General features: G+C 42.1%; 1 protein-coding gene across 1 annotated transcript in view; it reads left to right on the plus strand.

Moving 5' to 3' along the window:
* The first annotated feature begins 1046 nt into the window (after positions 1-1046).
* FAM149A (family with sequence similarity 149 member A) overlaps positions 1047-12705 on the plus strand; it is a 26306-nt gene continuing 14647 nt past the window's right edge. The window contains exon 1 of the mRNA XM_042053792.1: positions 1047-1070. The gene's annotated coding sequence lies outside the window, so the exon portion shown is untranslated. The remainder of the gene's footprint in view (positions 1071-12705) is intronic.

Below are 12705 nucleotides of genomic sequence, written 5' to 3' on the forward strand. Positions count from 1 at the left end.
TAAAATTGAGAGTACAGCTAGTTGCTTGATGTGTGATCCTGGGGCTCATATGTATAGAGCAACCGAGCTAATCTTCAGCCTGTGTTGTTCTTTGGGGCACTCCAAGGGCCACGTGACCGGTTGTATTCTGAGCTGGCACAATGTTTGCCTTGTCCATAATACCAAGCACTACAGTGTTCCCAAACTGCTGCTGGTGTGGTCACATTTCTCTTCACCCATGCAGACAACCCAATGTTGGAAAGCTAGGGCAAAGTTAATTATTCCCCACTCGTGTGCCTCCAGCTGTCTGGCTTGTGCCACTGACACCCTGTACTGCTCTCCAAACCGCCTAGGATGGTTGGGAGCATCTTTAAAAGCACTGAGTTGTTGCTTCGACACAGCTCCTTTCTGCGTCTGCCTGGCGTGGTGATAAAGATGTGCTGGGTTGAGTCGCTCTCACTCCCCACTTCTGTTAAGCCCTTCCTATTCACAGATGTGTGAAGAGGGCCCTGCTGCCTTGGCAGGTGGCCTTCGTTTCTGTCCCTTAATATTGGATAGTATTCTAACTGGAGGGGAAATCCCACGCTGTATTTTGCCGGCTCGCCGGCCGCAGCAAGTTGCTGCCGGGCGCCCCGCAGGTGCGCAGGCTGACCGGGGCTGCTCTCGGGCCTTCCGCCGGCGCGGTGCTCCCCGCCCAGGGCGGTGCGTGCCCGGCGGGGTTTGTTTCGCTTAGCAACGCCTGCCGGGCCGCAGGCAGCGGGCAGCTCCCGCCCGAGGCCGCTGGTCCCTCGACAGGGCTTGCGGCGCCGGGAAGGGGGTCCCGCCCCTGCCATGAAGGTAGCGGCCCTGGGGGCGGGCGCGCTTCTCTCCAGGCTGCGCCGCGCCTCGCCGGCCCCCAGGCGGCGACCACCCTCCGGCGGGGGCCGCGCCGCGGGCAGCAGCGGCCGCACCCCGCGCCCGACGGCCGGCGCGGCGGACAAGGAGCCCGGGGGGCGGGCGGCGGGCAAGGGGCTGCTCATCACCCTGCCCGACATCGGGGAGGAGGCGGCGGCCGAGGGCGAGGAGGCGGCGGGTATCCCACGGCGCACCGCGTGAGTGAGCGCCCCGCAAACCTGGGGGTACGGGGGAGGTGTGCGCCGCTCACTCCTGTGGCTTCCTTCCACCTGGCTTTTTTTGCCTCTGGGTGTCCTGAGAGGTACCGAACATCTCCCTGCGCAGGGTTTTCCTCCCCCGGGTGCATTCCATAGGTAGGGATGCGCACCTTCAGTGGCAGGAGCGATGGCTCGCGCGGGGCTGTGTGCAGCAAGGGGCGAAGAGCTGGAGAACGTTCGGGGTTCCGCGTGGAAGGGGACGGGAGTCCGAGCACGGCCCCGCATAGGCGGAGGAAAATTGCTCCGTCCTCACCTCGGGATGCGAGGGAGAGAAGCCGAGGTCCAGAGGAAGCGCAGGGGATAGTGAGCTTGGGTAGGCATCGTAAAGATACCTCATGTAGGTGTGTGAGTTCTATCAAGTTCTGTCCCGAAGCTGCTGCTGCAAATTAAGGCAGACATTTCAGTCACTGCCTTGTGGAATTCTAAAATGTCAATAACAGGTGTGATACTTGGTTTTGAATGTTTTTGTGTTTAATTTTAAAGTCTCACCTTGAAAAGTTTAGGGTTTGCTGCAGAAAAAAGAAAACTGTTAAATATGTGTGCTTCCGTTTGGTGATATTTTGCTACAGCAAAGGTATACTGAAGTGGTTTCTTAGCACATTTAAAGCAGAAGAGCTGATAAAAGTGAGCAATAGTTGCATTACTGTATTGGTGGAATTTTTCATACTATTACAAAAAAAAGAAGCTACTGTACATATTATATGAACATCTATTATTGCTGCTTCTGTAGTACTAAACTGTGCTAATCTCTATTACTGATGATCAGAAGAACAGTAATGTTTTGTTAGGTGTGATAGAAATGAATGTATATTTGAATTAAGTTTTTAACTCTTTAGGACTGAAATCTCTTTAGTACACTGTTGAATTTTCAGATGGATTTTGGAACCTCTGCTTTAAGTTCGGTTTCCATGTAGCATAATATTTAAAGTAGGACCACAAATCTTCCTTGATGTACTTCTTTTATTTCCTCCTACTCCAATCTAGAGCTTTTTATTTTGTTTCAGAATATATTGTAAGCTCTTTCAGGCTTAAACCTTTACTGTATTTGTCTAAAATAGTAGCCTTTTGGGAACAGGGAGGTTTATCTGCTTTAATATGCATTAACAGAGTTCTGTTTATAAGATGTTTGGTGCTTTATATAAACAATACCAGAACAAATCCGTGTTATGTCCCTGTAATTTCCCCCAGCTGCTTTTTTTTTCAGTACCAAAAATAAAGACAAGTAAAATGCCGATGACTTTTATCATTAAAAAAATTAAAGAACGGAGTTCACTCTCAAAACAACCTGATTATATTGGGATGAAGAATAAACCAAATTACATTAAAACTGGTTGTGTCCAGCAAAATACTCATTTTGACTTGCTATTGAACCACTTCTAATTGATATCACCTAATTATCCCCTAACTTATTCTTTTGTATGCATGGTGGCATTTCAAACATTTTATTCATAGCAGTAGAGGTTATACTGATTAAGGTATTGTCTTCAAAAAACCAAAAGCAAACCAGAAAAATGTTGAAGAAGGAATAAGAGACATCCTTTGACAAGGAAAGTCTATACCTCCACATTAGCATTTTTTTAATTAGATGGCTTCACTTAAGCTTTTAGAAGAAGCATCTTAATTAAATATTGAAAACTTTAGTATTCCTTGCATAGAGTTGAGATTAGAATTTGTGAGTTATAGAATATGATAATATATTATTGATAGTTACACACAGAAAGCTTTTGCTTACCTAAATAAAGTTCCTTCATGACAAATTTTATTGCTGTTCAAAATGTTTTAGAAGACATCAATGGCCAGTGTATTTTCACTGATAGCAATCTATGAGTACTTGGTTAATAAAAGAAAGTATCCATTTTATGTCTTAGTATTTTTTTCTTAGGTACTGACAAACTGATAGCAATGAAAATACTCGAAGAGTGCAGAACAGTGAAAATCTGGTACTGATTTCCTTCTATCTTTCCTAGATATGCTAAATTTTCTGATTTCCACAACTACCAACAACTTGTCCTAATAGTGTAGAGAGCTAAACTATGGCAGTACTTTGTGAGAGTTTACATTTACTATTTATTTACCTAGAAATTTCATATTTATTAAACAAATTGAAGGAGGATTTATAATGAAAAATATTTTTCTTCATATTTTAATGGAGAAAAAATTTCATTCTTTTTTACTCTTATTTGAAAGAAAATATATTCTGCTATAAAAGACCATGAAATTTCTTGAAAGGATAAGAAGATGCCTTATGCTACACTTACAACAATGTGCTAATGATACCAAGATACATAGATTCCTTTTCAAAGAAACATTATTTTTGCTATTCTAACATTTTGCAATAGGAAGGGGAGATAACAACCCCTATCTGGTCTAAAGATAAACTGGGCAAGGCTTAACTTACGTTTTTTTGGGAGTGGGTAATAGTTTGTAGAAACTAATTTTACTGCTCCCCATTTTCAGGATGATTCTGACACATGGAAAAAAATGTTTGTGAACTTGGTATTAGAAGTATAGCTTTATCTGTGATGTACAGGTATCAAGCTTTGGGTTTCAAAATTATTAACTTTGAAAACATGGATATAAGTAACCTGATGAGCTGCAGAAGAGGGTGGAAAGTCTGATTCCCTGTCTCCTGTTTTACCCACTAAAAGCAATAGATCTCTTTCACACTGTAATGCATACGAACCTAGGTAGGGCATTGTAGTGTTACTAAGCTGGTCACTTCCACTACTCTACTGATCTAAAAGAGTAAATATAGTAATGTGGTGGTCTGCCATGGTCTATTTTTTCATTGCAATTAAGTGTACCACAGCTCAGAAGTAAATTTGAATTTCACATGGTACTACACATTCATCTACACTCTCCAGATGGATGCAACAAAAACCAATTACTAACGTTTAGTAATATTATATATAAACTTTACGTTTTGCAAAACCTTATGGACTTTCAACAAGTCAGAGAATCATAGAATGGTTTGGGTTGGAAGGGATCTTAAAGGTCATCTAGTCCCAATCCCCATGGGCAGGGACACCTTCTGCTAGACCAGGTTTCTCAAAGCCCTGTCCAACGTGGTCTTGAACACTTCAAGGGATGGGTCATCCATAATGTCTCTAGGTAACCTGTTCCAGTGCCTCATCACCCTCACAGTAAAGAATTTCTTCCTCATATCTAATCTAAACCTACTCTCTTTCAGTTTAAAGCCTTCCTCCTTGTCCCATCACTACATGTCTTTGTAAAAAGTCCCTCTCCAGCTGTCCTGCAGGCCCCCTTGAGGTAACAGAAGCCTTCTCTAAGGTCTCCCCAGGCCCTTTTCTTCTCCAGGCTGAACAATCCCAGCACTCTCAGGCTGTCCTCATAGGAGAGGTGTTCCAGCTCTCTGACCATCTTCATGGCCTTCCCCTGGGATTGCTCCAAGAGGTTCACATCCTTCTTATGCTGGGGGTCCAAGAGCTAGATGCAGTGCAAGCCAATCAACTAGAGAATAAATGTAAAACAAAAGCAACCACAAAGCCCCTAAACCCAAAGAATCTCATTTAGCTCTAAGTCCTTTAATTGTTTTTAGAGGCAGAGGACTTGTGTTGTTTATAGGAAACTAAGAAGATATGTTTACAACCAGGCATTTTATTTCTGATCCTGTGCTCAATAAACAAGATTACTAAGTCAACCATGAAAAGAAGAGGAAGGGCCCTCAGTCTATGTTGTAACTCTCAACATGAACCCCTCTAAAATTTTGTGAGTTAGGGGACTATTTCTTTTTAGTTGTTTGTTAATGTAGAGTTCAGCATACATTGTTCGTGGGGTCACACTTTCAGTTAAGGTTTGGGCCCATAATGGGCATTTTTTTTCTTCATCAATATTTTTGGTAAGAAAGAAGATTCTTGGATACTGCAGTAGCTTAGTGAAAATTTGTGGCCTTTTCAGTGGCGAGATCATTCCTGTCAGTTTTTTCAAGTGCTAAAGGAATTAGAGATTTCTTGTCTCACAAAATACTGAACCTGGGACTGAATCAGTCAGTCTTTTCTCACTGTTGCTACAGTCTTGTTGGAAAAGTTCCGATGTGGTGTGGATGTGTACTTGTGCATGTATGTACACTATATGGATAACAAGAGTGGGGATTTCTGTGCTGTTTTGAGTCCATCACTTGAAAACATATGTTCATAATGTTCACAAGTTGACATGGGATAGTTTTTACATCCTTACTCTGATGATTTCTGTCTCCTGACTAGATGCTGTGTTTTTAATTCAGTATGAAAATGCTGTTGATAACACACTGGTGTTTGGTTGTTGCTAAGCAGTGCTTACCCCAAGTCAAGGACTTCTCAGTGTCCCAGGCTCTGATGGTGAGCAAGTGAGCAAGAAGCTGTGAGGGAGCATGGCCAGGACAGCTGACCTGAACTGGCCAAAGGGATATTCCACACACTAGTGTGGTGAGCAGTGGTACTCTGCAATTGCTTGTTTTTTGTCTTGCATTTTATTTCTCCTTCTCCCTCTCTCTCTGTCTCTCTCTCCTTCTCTCTAGTTTTTAGGAAAAGAGTTGTGGTTGTGGGATAAATAAAGGGTCATTACTTTGTTTTTCAGTAGTGCCTTTCTTCCAGTACGCCACCATGGAAGTCACATTATAGCAAGAATAGAAGAAAATTTTCAGGTCCTCAAATCTGTTTGATTACAGAAGCTTTTAGCAATATGATGACACATCTTGACACCTCAAGCCAGGGGTGTTTATGGTTACAGAGGAAGGACAAAAGTATTTAGTATGCCTGAACATATGCAGACTAAGGTCTCCCCACACTTGCATTGCTTCACTCTGTACTATAGAATGGTTGCCACACAACATTTCAGATTATCTTTGGTTTTTCTTAAATTCACTGTTCAGAGAGGATCAAGTTCTGCACCTGCTCTCAGTGATTCATTATATATGCAATTTTCTTGATCAATGACCAGAAGGGAAAAAAGTCTCTATGACATTATGTTGCTGAAAGAAGTCTGTTTTAAAAAAAATATTTACTGGATTTCCAAATTTACATAAAAAGAATACACAGGGAAAGTCTTGTGGATCACTTCCAACTGTTTTGTTAGGGTGCTGCTCCCTTCTACTCCCTTCCTGTCTGTTCAGACACTTGATCCTGCAGCAGTAAATGCCTCCTGTCAGATCCAAAGAAATAAAACACCTTCTCTAAGACACTAATTAGCATTCTTTACTATTGCAGTTAATTAAGATGATAGTATTTTTCTCAATGTTGATTCATAATTTATATTAAAAATTCAGATTTACTTCTATAGTATCTTGCACTCAGAAATTGTTTATATTTCCTATAAACAAAAATTATACTTGCAGTAACATTTTTACAGTGAATCAAAATTACAAATACATTTAAAATTATATATATAATACTTTGCAAGCTCATGCCATCTTGAATACCTTTCAAAATTATAAAGCCTTTAATATTTGCAGAAGAATAAAATTACTATATACAAATAAGTCTGTCTTTAAAATTGGAACAGCTTATTCTTAAGTTGTTTTATAAAGATAGGAACAGAAATCAACACAGATCATGCTTGGAAAAACCTTAAATCTGTTTCAAGATTCAATATGAAAATGCCTAATAGTAGGCATTGCACTTATGTATATGTACTACAAATAGTCACCTGAGATGCTGTGCTGTATGTACACAGGTTGAGATTGTATTAAAAATGATGGCCTGCTTTTAAGTGTTGTCAGTGGTTTAAGAAAATAATTACATTAACTTCTTTATTAATTTTCTTCACTCCAGATGCAATAACAAGTGAAGACCTTAACCCTAAGGGGAAGTAGGTCTTGGGTAGAAGAGGTGATTTTGAGTGCACCTAGTGAGCACTCTGTGCAGGAGGCTGCCACAGGGGACTGACGAACTGTAGATGGTGATGCAGGCAAACACAGAGAAACTTTCATGCTTTAGAATTCAGCTTCTGAGAGAACCTACTGGTACTTGCAAGCAAAGAGGAGTGGCAGTTCTGAGCTGCAGTGGGCCCTACTCTTAACATACAGCTGACCAAGATTTTTTTTTCTTTTTTTAGCCATTGTGCAATTGTTCCCCCAAAACTGAGACAGAGGATCAAATCCTAGTCTTGGAGGCCATTTGCCTACATAAATCATAGTCAGTGCAGTGTTACCATGGGATAATGAGTATGTATATTAACCAGCAGCATTGCTCTGATGAGCAATGATATTCCATTGGCAAAGTCTTTCAAGATTACCTTCTCTCTGGAGCTTAAGACAATGTATTCCAATGGTACCTACTTTTTGAACCAAGTGAGACTTTCATGTTTATTTAGGAATAGAATTTTAGCAATATATGGATAAAACTGGCATTGTGGCAAATTATGGTAATTTGGTCAGATCAAAAAGACAGTCACCTGAAAAACTGACCAAGAGTTCAACTGTATGAATGCTCCCCAGGTAGTTTGATCATCAAAGCATCAGTAATCCATACATAGCTTCAAAGACAGTAAGTGACATTTTTGTAAAAGGAAAGGGCCAATCAGGTGGTATGATTAAACACTGTCAGTGGAAAAACTCAGATAAAGATTTGTATTTTCATGCTTCAGATATAGTAAGTACTTCATTGACCAACAACCACGTGACTGAAAGCACTGAAACACTTCTGGCAGTGCTCATGAATAGAGATGAGAGCAAAATGAAAATTATCTCCAAGTCTGGAGTGACACTTACCAACGGAGACGTGCTATCCGTTTTGGAGTGTATTTTTGCTAGCTGTCAAGCCTCTGGCATGTTCAGTAACAGTAATGGTAAATATGATGTGTTGCTAGAAGCTAAGAATGTCAACATTTACTATATGACCTTTCAAGGCAGGTTTTCTTTTTCCTTCTCCTTACTGAGCCATGTCATTTCTAAGCGAAGAAGCCAAACATATTATAGCTGCCCTAAAATAATTTTCTGCAGAAAGCTAGATGAAAGTTCTATTAAATTTCTCATGATTCTGCTTCATTTACAATGCACCTACTGGAGTTACGTCAGCTAAACTATTTCAGGGATGCCTTTTTAAGATATGCCACAATCATCTTGACTTTGAGAAAGCTGAGGCAGAGAGGCTATAAGCAGGGACAGGCATTGTTTTCATCTACCTGGATTTTCTTTGTATTGCTGCAATAAGTGCTTAAATGGTGAGCCAAACTAACTGCTTTCATGAGCTGTAAAAGTCACTGGATATGTCTCATAAAAGGTCCAGACTACTGAAGGAAGAATTTGGTGCTGCTGTATTAACCAAGTGTAAGAATGCTCAACCCTGAGCACAGATCAGGGTTACATAAGAGTCTTCAGAAAGTACGACCTCCTCTAGGATCTGCCAATGACATTCAATACTGTCTGTTATACTTGGCAGTTTGTGGTCACTGAAGCTGTTCGAAGAGAGTAAAAGTGCTCTTATCTTCCTAAAGATCCTATCAATCTTGAAAAAAATGTGTTTTGTCAAGCAATAGAGGGAGATCTTACCATGGTTGACTGCAAACAAGTTGGACAGATGACTACCTGACCTAGAGGGAAAAGGATGTGTGTATTTCTTATGAATTTAGGCTTTTCTGTGGTATAAATATTCAACTACAATACTGCGATGCATGCCTGGAATGTCGTACATCATGGATGTGGAAAGTAGTCATGTCACGTCTGCTTCTTGCTTGCTCCAAAGATGGAGCAGCATTAGCTGGTGAACATGTGGAAGGACCATTTTGTGCAGTGATGGTTTTTCAGTGTTGCTTGTAACAAAGTTTGTACATTCTGCTCAGTGAACAAGACACTGACCAGGAGTGGTCTATTCACTTCCATGAAAATGCCCCTGACAGGTGGGCACTGTGTTGAGAGTAACCCTTTACGGAGGAATATTTGAGCAGGCTGGATTTGTGGAGTGACAGCTTCTGTTCACTATACCACATCAAAGAAGAATAAGAAATAGACTTCCGTGGTAATTGTCCCAGACCAGCGTAGGAAAGGTTGGTGGGATTTCAAAATCTATTTTTTCCCACAGATGTATTCCCACATTTATGCTAGAGAGGCTAGAGAAAGCTTATAGTTTGATTTTTTTTTAATATTCTCACTCATATCAAAACTTTATAGAAATCTGGCATAAAAATAATAGTTATCTCTCGGTTTTACAAACCAAGTGTGTGTCTTGATTTGAAAGACAGGTGTCTGCTAAGGAAGGCAGAAGCCTCCCTTGGAATGGCAGATGCAACCCCCTTCCCTCTGAGTTATTATAATTTGAAATCAAGGGGCTTTTAGGCAAAGATGTGGGAAATAGGAATAACAGTTCTTTACTATTATATATATAACCAGTCAAACAAACAGCAATAACTATGGCAGTAACAGCGAACAATCACAAACCCAGACCCAGCCTTCTTGGCTGTCGGGCCCTTTCCCCTCGGGTGCAGTTCCGCTCGCAGCCGGCAGGGGCGCTGGCGGCTCCCGGTGAGCAGGGCAGGTGCGATGGTTCCCCCGCGGCTGCAGGGGGCGCTCCGGAGCGAGCTCGGGGAGCACGCGGCACTGGTGCCCTGGGATCCCGGGAAGGGATGGGACAAAGGCTTCACAAACCCCAGATGGCTGGCCCCGGTGTCCGGCTGTACCCTCGGGAACAGCAGGCTGGAACGGCAGGCTGGAGTGGCAGGGACGAGCACAAATCCCGGGTGGCAGACGCAATGTATCCAAACGGAGAACCCCGCCCCGGAGGTCTGGGCAGGCAGAGCGAGCAGGGCTATAACGTAGCGAAGGCTCGAAGCAACAGTGGGGCAGGGCGGCCACAGCCCAGCTTCTAGCGGGGCAGGGAAGGCGGGCTTTGAGATCGCAGGGCTTCTCCCGCAGAAGGACAAGCAGCTGAAGAAAAAGCAGCTTCCCTCTCTGTCCAAACGCTGAGACCGACTGCCCCCACACACTCAGGTGAAAACAAAAGAGTAGCCAGATGCGCCCCACTCTGTAGCCAGCTCTTTTGTTTTTCTTAACTACCCAGCCATTTGCTCCCCATGCAACCTGTATGGGCAAAATTCCTTTAACAGAAGAAGAAAACCAGGAGAGCTCCTAACACCCCAACAGTGTGGAATAGAACAGCAAGCGGATGAACATAAAATCATTGAGGTTGGAAAAGACCTCTAAATCATTAAGTCCAACCATTAACCCAGCACTTATGTGCTCACCATTAAACCATGTCTGCAAGTGCCACATCTACACTTCTAGGGATGGTGTGATTCCACCGCGTTCCTGGGCAGCCAATTGCAATGCTTGGGCACCCTTCCAGTGAAAAATTTTTCCTAATATCCAATCTAAACCTCCTCTGGCACAACTTGAGGCTATTTCTGCTCATCCTGTCACTTGCTACTTGGGAGGAGAGACCAACCACCACGTGGCTACAAACTGTTTTCAGGTAGTTGTAGAGAGCAATAAGGTCCCCTCTGAGCCTTCTTTTTCTCCAGGTTTAACTGCCCCGGCTATAAATGGTAGGTTAAAAGATAAAGCATGTCTCATGTTATGAGAGCATGATGTGGTTAATATGTTTACATTTGTTACAAATCATGCTTCCAAAATAGTAAAGAACATATAAAGATGTGAAATCTGAGAAAATGAATTATTTCAGAAAACAAGGCAGCAACTTTATTAGAGATCAGGATATTATACATTGTTGGCAAGGGAGCCAAGCATAGTAAATATTTTCTATCAGAGGCTGTGGCTACAAAATAGACTTTGAACCATCTGTTAAAGAGGTCTCATAGAATGTATGACAGATAATAAAGTTAGCATTTTTCTCTGTTAATTTATTTTTCTAAACTCCTCTGGTTGAATGCTTTTTGGCATGTCCTTTGATAGTTCTCTCCAGTTTCAAGTTAGAGTGATGGGAGTAGTATTAGTACTAATAATATACTCCTTCACAATTATTTATCCATGTAATTATCATTGTGTTGATGGAAAGGAGGAAGAAAGGACTTGGTTTAGAGAAATGCAAATGATATTGTGGGTTTTTGTGGTGGTAAGGTGTGGGGGGTGACCAATGGCTGAATCTTGTTACTGCAATGACAAAAAAGCCTTCCAACAGGGTTGCACTAAATTTAACTCTTGGTCTCAGTCTTTACACTGTGGAAATGTAGGAGAAGGTAGAAGGTTAAAATAGCATTTTCTTAACCAGGACATAACTTGCTATTCTAGATTTCATCTGCTTGGATAAGTTTTGCTTGACAAAGGACTCTATTTTCCTATGTGGTGCACATGTGTCTGAAATGTTGGACAAACCTGCTCCTGTAGAAGAAGGATTGCTAAGGATGATAAGATTGGTCAATAGTTAACTCATGTAAGCACAGTTAACTATTGGGAGACAGCAAATGTTGATCACAAAACCTAAGAAGAAGGATTCACCTTAATCTTGTCAAGATAAGAGGATCAAGAATTTACTTGAAACCAACACAAACTGCTGAATCATTCTACAAAGGACTGCACATGCTCCAGAAATAAAAGTGAAAAGTGCATTGTGATGAAGACTACTGACCTTCATCAGAAAGACCCCTGAGGAAGAAGAGGAGCCTTCCCCAGTGTGACCACCAGGACACACCACGCACGTGTGACACATATGCTAATAATATTAATGACTTCCAAGAACTAATTTGTATAACCACTCCTATCCCAAGGAATGTGATGACTATTCATGAATTTTACCCATAGTATTGTGTTGTAGGAAGTGCCGTGTGTGTTTGTTAGGAGGGGCGATTCCCCACGCACCCAGCGCCGAATAAAGCAAATATCCGCTTTCTTGGACTCTGTGTCCGAAGTGTCTCTTGGCCCGGTTTGGGCTATTCAAGGAGGAGGAAAGTTGTTTTTACACATGCATGATTTACTGACACAGAAGACTGGGGCTTTGAAGAATGTGGAACTTTTCTTACCAAACATAGGTTAAAAAAAAATGTTTTATTATCAGACAACAAATGCATAGTCATTTTCTGTATACCTTCCTTAGTGAGTAATGTTTTGTTTGGTTATGAAACTTTAAATGTCATTTAAATGCTGCTCTTTGTTTTCCTGTAAGGCAAGGCTTCATATGCCATGCTTTTTCAGTCTTAATTTTCAGCATATTTAATGTTGCTTTTCTTTTATTTTGTCTTTCTTTTGTTTTCTACTTATTGGCAGATCTGCTTCCTCCTTTAAGAGAGGCTTTCCGCAAAATATGCAGACGGCAGAGTTTTATGTACTGGAGCTAGAGATGAATGGAGGTAGTGGATTACTGGAGCTAGTGTAAATCTGCAGCTGACAGCCTATGCTGTGCGCTGGCACATGTGCTGAGGAAGATCGGTGATGTGCAAACGGGTAGTTCAGAGGAGAACTCGATTAACAAGGAAAAAATCTTTATTTAAGTTGGCCAGCACTGCATAACCCTGCTCATCTACGAAGCCGAGGGAAACCTCGGGTCGGAAAGACCAAGCTCGGCGTTCTTTGGCTGCGTGTTGCGAGGAGAGAAATGGGGGAGATTGCACCGCTCCCGCCCAGGCTGACGCTTTAGCTTTTTGGGGGGAGGCCCGGAGGGATGCGAGGCCTTGCCGCGGCGCGGGGAGCCCC

Source organism: Corvus kubaryi, unplaced genomic scaffold (genome assembly GCF_017639235.1).
Source record: "Corvus kubaryi isolate FWS band 111438036 unplaced genomic scaffold, C.kubaryi_AGA036_p1.0 split1-131, whole genome shotgun sequence".
NCBI lineage: Eukaryota > Metazoa > Chordata > Aves > Passeriformes > Corvidae > Corvus > Corvus kubaryi.